This window comes from Hylobates moloch, unplaced genomic scaffold (genome assembly GCF_009828535.3).
Source record: "Hylobates moloch isolate HMO894 unplaced genomic scaffold, HMol_V3 SCAFFOLD_7, whole genome shotgun sequence".
NCBI classification, from domain to species: Eukaryota; Metazoa; Chordata; class Mammalia; order Primates; family Hylobatidae; genus Hylobates; species Hylobates moloch.
Window position 1 is genome coordinate 258,026 of NW_026652282.1, and position 10,396 is coordinate 268,421.

The window sequence follows — 10,396 nt, forward strand, 5'->3', positions numbered from 1 at the left end:
GAGCGGTGGCTCGTGCCTGTAATCCCAGCACTCCCGGATAAATAAATAAATGAATGGAATCGAAGGCCTTGCTTGAAAAAGTGTATTTTGTCTTCCTTTTTGCATTTAATAGTCTATCATTAAGCATATCTCCAAATAACTGCAAATGTCGTTTTCAATGATTCATAAAAAAGGAAGAAAAGAAAAAAAATGAGACGGGGAAAGACAGAAATAGAGAAACAGAAAATGATATGGTTTGGCCACGTCCCCACTGAAATCTCAACTTGAATTGTATCTCCCAGAATTCCCTCGTGCTGTGAGAGGGATCCAGGGGAAGTAACTGAATCATGGTGGCCGGTCTTTCCAGTGCTATGCTGGTGATAGTGAAGAAGTCTCATGAGATCTCATGAGACTTTTGCTTCCTCCTCATTTTCTCTTGCTGCCACCATGTAAGAAGTGCCTTTCGCCCTCCGCCATAATTAGGAAACTTCCTCAGCCATGTGGAACTGTCAGTCAAATTAAAGCCCCTTTTCTTCCCAGTCTCGGGTATGTCTGTATCAGCAGCGTAAAAACAGACTAATACAGTACGTTGGTACCGGCAGTGGGGCATTGCTGAAAAGATACCCAACAATGTGGCTTTGGAAACGGGTAATAGGCAGAGGCTGGAACAGTTTGAAGGGCTTAGAATAAGGCAGGAAAATGTGGGAATGTCTGCAACTTCCTAGAGACTTGTTGAATGGCTTTGGCCAAAACGCTGATAGCGATATGACAATAAGGTCCAGGCTGAGGTGGTCTCAGATAGAGATGAACAACTTCTTGGGAACTGGAGCAAAGGTGACTCTTATTATGTTTTAGCAAAGGGACTGGTGGCATTTTGCCTCTGCCCTAGAGATCTGTGGAACTTCGAACTCGAGAGAGATGACTTAGAACATTTAGCGGAAGAAATTTCTAAGCAGTAAAGCATTCAAAATGTGACTTGGGTGCTGTTGAAAGTGTTCTGTATTAACGGGGATACACAGCACAAAAGTTTGAAAATCTGCAGCCTGATGATCCAGTAGAAAAGAAAAATCCATTTTTGGGGGGAGAAATTCAAGCCAGCTGCAGAAATCTGCGGAAGTAGCAAGGAGCCTAATGTCAATCTCCAAGACCACAGGGAAAATGTCTCCAGGCCATGTCACAGACCTTCATGCAGCCTCTCCCATCACAGGCCCAGGAGGAAAAAGTGGTTTTGTGGGCTGGGCCCAGGGTCTGTGTGCAGCCTAGGGACTTGGGACCCTGGGTTCCAGCTGCTCCATCTGTGACTGAAACGAGCCAACGTAGAGCTCAGGCTGTGGCTTCAGAGGGTGGAAGCCCCAAGCCAGGGCAGCTTCCATGTGGCGTTGAGCCTGCAGATGCACATAAGTCAAGAACTGAGGTTTGAGAACCTCCGCCTAGATTTCAGAAGATGTATGGAAATGCCTCGATGTCCAGGCAAAAGTCTGTGGCAGGGGTGAGGTCCTCATGGAGAACCTCTGCTAGGGCAGTGCAGAAGGGAAATGTGGGGTTGGAGCTCCCACACGGAGTCCCTACTGGGGCACTGCCTAGTAGAGCTGTGAGAAGAGGGCCACCATCTTCCAAACCACAGAAAGGTAGATCCACCAACAGCATGCACCATAGGCCTGGAAACACAACAGACACTCAACGTCAGCCTGTGAAAGCAGCCGGGAGGGAGGTTGTACCCTGCAAAGCCACAGGCGCAGAGCTGCCCAAGACCATAGGAATCCACCTCTTGCACCTGATGTGAGACCTGGAGTCAAAGGAGATCATTTTGGAGCTTTAAGATCTGACTGCCCTGCTGGATTTTGGACTTGCACGGGCCCTATAACCCCTTTGTTTTGGCCTATTTCTCCCATTTGGAATGGCTGTATTTATCCAATACCTGTATCCCCATTGTATCTAAGAAGTAACTAGCTTGCTTTTGATTTTACAGGCTCATAGGTGGAAGGGACTTGCCTTGTCTGACTGTGGACATTTGGGTTAATGCTGAAATGAGTTAAGACTTTGGGGGGTCTGTTGGGAAGGCACAATTGGTTTTGAAATGTGAGGACATGAGATTTGGAGGGGCCGGGGTGGAATTACGTGGTTTGGCTGTGTCCCCACTGAAATGTCAACTTGAATTGTATCTCCCAGAATACCCACGTGTTGCAGGAGGCACTCAGCGGGAGGTAACTGCAATCATAGGGGCAGGTCTTTCCCGTGCTATTCTCATGATAGTGAATAAGTCTCGCGAGATCTGATGGGTTTTCAGGGGTTTCTGCTGTTGCTTCCTCCTCATTCTCTCTTGCTGCCGCCATGTAAGAAGTACCTTTTGCCCTCCGCCATGATTATGGGACTTACCCAATCACGCGGAACGTGTGATTAAACCACGTCAAATTAAACCTCCTGGCCGGGCGCGGTGGCTTACACCTGTAATCTCAACACTTTGGGAGGCTGAGGTGGGTGGATCACCTGAGGTCAGGAGTTCCAGACCAGCCTGGCCAACATGGTGAAGCCCCGTCTCTACTAACAGCACAAAAATTAGCCGGGAGTTGGGGCACGCACCTGTAATCCCAGCTACTCAGGAGGCTGAGGCAGGAGAATTGCTTCAACCCGGGAGGCAGAGGTTGCAGTGAGCCTAGATCGCGCCACTGCACTTCAGCCTGGGCGACAGGAGCAAGACTCCGTCTCAGAAAAAAAAAGAAATTCAACCTCCTTTTCTTCCAAGTCTAGGGTATGTCTTTATCAGCAGCGTAAAAACGACTAATACAGAGAGTAATGCATAAAGACACAGCGGGAGAGAGAGAAAAAGAGAAAGAGAGAGAGAGAGACAATGAGACAGGAGGAAGGGAGGCACAGGAGAAAAAGAGAGGGCCCTCTTCCCACTATCCTTCCAAAATCAGGGTTTCCTCATGACCCCTTCCTCAAGGCCTAGGTGCCAAAGAGGTCACTGAAGGAAGCAAAGTCCCCTCTTCCTCGGCAGGCCTGAAGGCTCCTGGGCTATGGCCACTGGTCTTCCTAAGCCAGAAGCTATAACCCTGAGCCATTGGGCTTCTCAGCCCAGCTTCCTCCTGTCCAAAATGAGAGGACAAACAGGAGTTAGAGGGCCTGAGAAGTCCTGTCCCAGCAACACACCCCCCTAAGAAGGCACAGGCTGACCACTGACAACTGTTTAAATCCAGCGCCCACGTTCGGCTGGGATATTCTGACCCACTCAGGGCTGCCCCATAAACCAGCGCGTGTCTGGATCCAAGCGCACCGAGAACTCGAAACCTCTCTGTTAAGCTGCCCAGTGGGGGTCAAGTTCAAAGCCAGAGGACAAAGGAAGCGGATGAAGCGTCCGATACAAGAATTATCCATTTCAGACGCACAAGACGAAGAGCACAGGCGGTGTCAGTACGTTAGGATCCGTCCCCAACTCCACCGTCTTCATCCCCACAAAGCCACGGAACACCTGTACCCCGGAGCCCAGCTGCTCCTGCAGCCCCTGGAGAAATCTGTACATTCCCCGCCGAGGACCCTGCCGCTGGGCACACGGGGAGGCTGGCCTGAGGGACCCGCGCCCGTGTCCCTGGGGCCGCTGCCTGGGAGAGCGTACCAGTTACCCCAGGCGAGGTGACCCACAGGAAGTTTGGTGTGTGCTGGGGGTGGAGGGTGGTCTCCGAGAGGAGCCGTCGGCGTTCCAGGGAAGGCACCCGGTCGGTCGGGGGACTCGCCGGGGCTGGGGGGTGCGCTCCACTTCTCCGAGCGCCCCCCAGGGAGACCCAGGGCGCAGGGGCAGCCCCGCGCTGGGATCCCGAGCCGCAGCGGCGGGGCAGGGCCCTCCCCAGGAGGCCGGCACCCGGGGCCCTTTGTCCTACGACAGCGTCCCGGCCCCGCCGCGCGCCCCTGTGGGCCGAGTCCCCGCGCGCACTCACTCACCCACGGTGACCAGCGTGTCGAAGTCCTGAAGGCGGTTGGCAGGCGGCTCCGGCGACCGCGCCTCGGGGCTGGGGCAGAGCGCGGGCGCCCAGTCCGGGGTCTCCTCTGCCACGGCCGCCTGGGCCAGCCCGGGCGCCTCCATGGGGACGCACTCAGGTCTGGGGCGCCGGGCCGGGCCGGAGCGCTCGGGGAGCCGGGCTTCCCGGGACGCAGCCTCGGAGGGCGGCGCGGCGGCATCAACGGAGGCTCCCCATGCGCGCCATGCGGCTTGTGGAGGCCAGGACTCCGCCCACCCGGCCCGGAGCCCGCAAGACGCCCATGCGCCTTCCGGTGCGCGCGCGGCCCGGCGCGGCTGACGGAGCGGCGGGGACAATGGCTGGGCGGCGCTCACTGCACGAGCAGCAACGGCCCCAGGTGGGAGCAGCCGCCGGCCTCGGGGGGCGGGCACGGAGCGCCGGGAGGTGGCGGGGGCCGCGGCCCGGGCTTGTAGAGCGAGGTGGGAGCCCTGCACATTCCCAGTCTCGCGCCCCCTGCCTCCTGCAGCTCGGTAGCCGCGTGTGCGTTGAAGAGGCGGGCGGAAGCCTCCTGGGCGAGGCCTGGGGCTGGGGGCGTCGCCTTCGCACGCGCTCCGCCCCTGCCGCGATCCAACCCAGGAGCCGGAGACCTGGGCGTGCCCCGCCACCGTGGGCAGGCGCGGCCCTGGGGAGGTGCTCACGCGCCCGAGGCGTCCCTCGGGTGGCACCCAGGACGACCTCTCACCGCGACCGACCGCCCCGACCCTCTTAGGCGCAGAGGCGCACAGGTCCAGACCCAGCTACTCAGGAGGGAGGAAACATGTTACAACCTATTCTCTCTTGTCTTTGAAGCCTGCTAGCTAAAAGCTTCATCTGCATAGTAAAACTTTGGTCTCCACCACCTCTTATCCCAACCCAGACATTCCTTTCTGTGATCCCACGTCTTCAGATAAACTCAACCAACTGTCAACCAGAAAATGTTTAAATTCACCCATAGCCTGGAACCCCCCTTCCCCCATCCCCCCGCCCCAGCCCACCGCTTCTACTTGTCTCTTTTCTGGACCAAACCAATGTATTTCTCAAATGTATTTGATTGCTGTCTCATGCCTTCCTAAAATGTATAAAACCAAACTGCGGGCCGGGCGCGGTGGCTCACGCTTGTAATCCCAGCACTTTGGGAGTCCGAGGCGGGCGGATCACGAGGTCAGGAGATCGAGACCACGGTGAAACCCCGTCTCTACTAAAAATACAAAAAATTAGCCGGGCGTGATGGCGGGCGCCTGTTGTCCCAGCTACTCGGAGAGGCTGAGGCAGGAGAATGGCGTGAACCCGGGAGGCGGAGCTTGCAGTGAGCCGAGATCACGCCACTGCACTCCAGCCTGGGCGACAGAGCGAGACTCCATCTCAAAAAAAATAAAAAAACCAAACTGCACCCCAACCACCTTGGGCACATGTTCTCAGGACCTCCTGAGGGTTGTGTAATGGGCCATGGCCAGTCGTATTTGGCTCAGAACAAATTTCTTCAAATATTTTACAGAGTTTGACTCTATTTGTTGACACCTTTTCTTAGACAGCTACTACAAGATGTTCTTCAGAAAAAGGATGGCGCAAACTGAGAACAAGTAAGACGTGGATTCAGAAAGTTAGGAGATCCGGTGGAGGAGAGAAGTGCAGTTGGTGGCCAGGGTGACAGCCATTCACCAGGTTCCATAGGCAAACAGTTCATGTTGGAGATGGGGTTCAAGAGATGCTAGACGGAGCCATCCAGGAAGAAAGAGCAGGAATGAACGGACAAAAAGTATGGGAGTTAGAAAAACTGATGAGTTGAGGGGCACATGGTAGGCCTTTTGGAGCACTGGGATAAAATAGTTTCAGGCACTAAGTAAATTGTATATAAAAAGAAGGCAGCCCAGTGCAGTGGCTCATGCCTGTAATCTCAGCAACTCCAGAGGCTGAGTTGGGAGGATCACTTGAACTCAGGAGTTTGAGGCTGCAGTGAGCTATAATTGCACCACTGCACTCCAGCCTTCTAGCTTGGGTGACAGACCCTGCCTCCAAAAAATAAAATGGCAATTACTAACTCCAGGAAAAAGGAAAGAAAGAAAACATAATCATTGTAGTCACTGGTTCATCTTTGAATATCATTGCAATGGTCATCATAATGGAAACACTGATGATTTCTTAAACCAAATATTGTGACCTAAATGTTTAAAGAATGTGGTAGGAGGGAAAGGACATTTGTGATTGGATGGAAAGGCAGGCAGGAGAGTGTCACAGTCTGAGGGGTTCTTCTTTCCTGCTGTCCCCCAGAAGCCCAATGCACTGAGAACAGCAGATGTTGCAGCAAAGAAGGAGGTTAATAATTGCAGGGACTGCTAATTGAGGAGAATAGGAGAGGTTTCTCAAATCTGTCTCCCTGAAAAGTTGGAAACTATGGTTTTTCATGGTACTTTCGTGGGCAGAAGGCTGGGGAACTGCAACAATTGATTGGCTATGGATGAAATCTCAGGGGTGTCTAAAACAGTCTTTGTGCAGGTGAGTTAGTTCCCAGGAGCGGGTATCTCAGGACTAGGTGGCATCTCTTGGTCTGCCAAAATGCTAAATCCGAAAAATATTTCAAAGACCATTGTTTAGGTTTTACAATAGTAATGTTATCTACAGGAGTAGTTTGGAAAGTTATACATCTTGTGATCCCTGGTTACATGACTCTGGTGCAGTGAACAACTTACATGAAAACACGCTAAGTGATAGCAGGTCATTGATTAACTATGCCTATTCTTTCGCAAAGTTCAAGCCCCTACGGTAATTCTAACCTTGTTTTCTGAATGTGGCTTTAATCTGCAGTCAAGGAGTGGGGTCAGTTTCCTTGCCTCAGAGTTTAACTCTCTCTCTCTCTCTCTCTCTCTCTGTGTATAAATATATATATACAATTATTCTTTACTTATTTATTATTTTTTGAGACACAATCTTGCTCTGTTGTGCAGGTTGGAGTGCAGTGGTGTGATCTCGGCTCACTGCAGCCTCAACTTCCTGGGCTCAAGTGATCCCCTCACCTCAGCCTCCTGAGTAGCTGGGACTACAGGTGCACACCACCATGCCTGGTTAATTTTTGTAAATTTTTTGTTGAGAAGGGGTTTCAGTATGTTCCTGAGGCTCGTCTCCAACTCCTGGGCTCAAGCAATCCTCCTGCCTGGGTCTCCCAAGGTGCTGGGTGGCACCATACCTGGCTTCAAATTTTAGCTATAAACTAACTTCCTCACACAGTTATCTTGGCTGCCACACTACAATAAGCAAAAACAAAACAAAACAAAACAATTTAGCCTGTGAGGTTTGATGGAAAATGGAGTCAGTCACATTAGATTTCTCACATTTGTTTTTCTTTTTCTTTTTTTGATGGAGTTTTGCTGTTGTTGCCCAGGCTGGAGTGCAATGGTGCGATCTCAGCTCACTGCAACCTCTGCCTCCTGGGTTCAAGTGATTCTCCTGCCTCAGCCTCCCGAGTAGCTGGGATTACAGGCACCTGCCACCATGCCCGGCTAATTTTTTTTTTTTAATAGAGATGGGGTTGCACCATGTTGGCCGGCTGGTTTTGAACTCCTGACCTCAAGCGATCTGCCTACCTCAGCCTCCCAAAGTGCTAGGATTACAGGCATGAGCCACCGCACCCAGCCAAGATTTCTCACATTTCTTATAATTCTGCAATCTCAGTTTCAAGACCAAATCCTCAGTAACCATAGGCGTAAAATTGGCAAATCTTGAAACTGTAGTATAAGAATATTACATAGGACCATGATTGTAAATATGAAAACAAACATTTAAAGGATTGAAACTGAATAGAGGCTGGGAATGGGACATTTTGATACAAGGAGGTTTTTTTTTTAAGTACTAACTTTTTCATATTGCCTTTACAATAATCTGCTTAAACTTTAAGAACATTTGGAAAAGACGGTGTCACAGATGTTCCCTTCCAGGCAGACACGTCTTCACTCCTTTGGTTTTACTCCTCTGGAGAGACCACGGCAGAGCTTGGCACCGTATATATACTTATGGGGCACTGATGGCAGTGGACATTTGAGTGAGGTAGTCTTTGCTTTTTACTTTTGGAGGGTGATTGTGAAGATGAAATGAAATAACCCACATAGCAATGCCCATAATTCACCAGGCACATAAACGGGGTGTCAGGAAATATTAGCTCAGCAGAGATTCTACATTCATCTTTTCCCTGAGAATGATCATGAGGGATGTTTAGTACTGAAATCAGAAAGAATCAAAACACAGGTGTATCGACCTATTCTTAGATACAGCAGAAGTGTGTTTTTCTCTGTCCTGGAACAGAAGCAGATGCAGAGATGCAAATGTTAAAAACTGCATGGTAAAATAGATACTCCATGCGCTTGGAGTGACCATATTTAGCAAATAAAAATTGTAATAAATTTAAATTTCAGATAACACATTTTAAAAAGTTTTAAATTTTAATTCTATTTATTCTACTTTTTAATTTTTATTCTTTGAGACAGGGTCTCACTCTGTGGCCCAGGCTGGAGTACAGTGGTGTGATTACGGCTCACTGCAGCCTCTACCTCTTCGGGCTCAGGCGATCCCCACACCTCAGCCTCCTGAGTAGTTGGACTACAGGTGCGCAGCAATTCGCTCAGCTGATTTTTGTATTTTTGTAGAGACAGGGTTTCACCATGTTGCCTAGGCTGGTCTTGTACTCCTGGGATCAACAATCCCCCCACCTCAGCCTCCCAAAGTCCTAGGATTCCAGGTGTGAGCCACTGCACTTGGCCAAGTGACAGATTTTTAAGTATCAGTATGCCCCATGTCATACTGGGGGCATATGGATACTAAAAAATTATTCAGTATTTATCTGAAATTCACATTTAATTGGTGTTGTGTCTTTTATCTGGAAACCTTATAGATGGCTGAATTTGCAGCTGTCATGTCACTGTTTGTGGCTTAATGAATTCATTTGCCATTTACGAAAATTCAGTACCCAGGAGAAAGGGGATGCTGTTTGGAAGAACATGATGTCACTGCCAATGCTGAATTAACTTGGTGGTCTGGAATACACAATCTGTGAACATCAGTCTCTGTTTTTGTTTTTGTTTTTGAGATGGAGTCTTGCTCGGTCGTCCAGGCTGGAGTGCAGTGGCACGATCTCCGTTCCCTGCAACCTCTGCCTCCCGGGTTTAAGCGATTCTCCTGTCTCAGTCTCCCAGGTAGCTTGGACTACAGGTGCGCACCACCATGCCCAGATAAATTTTGCATGTTTAGTAGAGATGGGGTTTCACCATGTTGGCCAGGCTGAGCCGTCAGAGGGAGTGTGGCTCGGACTGCACCTTGATTTCAGACTTCTGGTCTCTAGAAATGTGAGAATGCACATTAATTGAGACGCATTCAGTGTCTCAATTTATGGTACTTTGTTAAAACAGACCTAGGAAAATAATACTCCCAATCAGAAGGACAGAACAAACAAGTGGAATTTTCAACACAACACAAAATTGGAGGTATGTACCTTTTTTAGCAGTAATTGTGTATTAACTTGCTCTTCCAAAGTGGTGGTTTGGAGAACGGATAAGCCCAAGTGCCAAGGATGAAAATAATGATCAATTGAACTCCAAATGGAATATAAACCAATTTCAGCCTGTCAATATAACATGGGTAATTATTTAGTCTTCATGTTGATTTAATATTTGCTTTAATAGAATGAAAAAATATAGGTACACTCACAACTAGGGGCCCTAATCAATGATCATTTATCATGAGCATTTGATTTTCAACACATTATGAATTACATGGTGGTATAGTCAATGCAGCTCACAGTAGTGGCTTTGAATCTGCATTGCCCCTGGCCATATGACCTTCAACATATTTTGAGGTTGGGGGAACAGGAGGAATATTTTTTACCAATTTTGTGTTTGAGCCCATATGGTTGTTTTTGAAAGGGCCGTGTGACCCTCTGTGGAAATAAAGTTGATTTATAGCTGAACTGGACAAGCTCTATCTATCTCTCGCAACTACTAGAGGTCTGGTCTTTGACCCATGGTCAGTGGGTTTTATGAGATGTTGCTTAAAGTCTCATACTGGGCTTGGTAATTGTAGAATAGAGTGGTTCTATGCTTTGCATGGTGGGATAAGGTTTCTTTTTTAAAGTTTTTAATTTTAATTTTTAATCTTTGTAGATACATAGTAGATGTACGTATTTATGGGGTACACGAGTTGTTTTTGTTTTTTTTGAAACAGAGTCTGGCTCCGTCACCCAGGCTGGAGTGCAGTAATGTGGTCTTGGCTCACTACAACCACTGACTCCTGGGTTCAAGCGATTCTCCTGCCTCAGCCTCCTGAGTAGCTGGGACTACAGGTGTGCACCACCATGTAAGGCTAATTCTTGTATTTTTAGTAGAAATGGGGTTTCGCCATGTTGGCCAGGCTGGTCTCGAACTCCTGGCCTCAAGTGATCTGCT

General features: G+C 49.4%; 1 pseudogene; it reads right to left on the reverse strand.

The window, feature by feature from the left end:
- LOC116812244 (zinc finger protein 839-like) overlaps positions 1-4,210 on the reverse strand; it is a 21,820-nt pseudogene extending 17,610 nt beyond the window's left edge.
- Between the last annotated feature and the right edge of the window lie 6,186 nt (positions 4,211-10,396).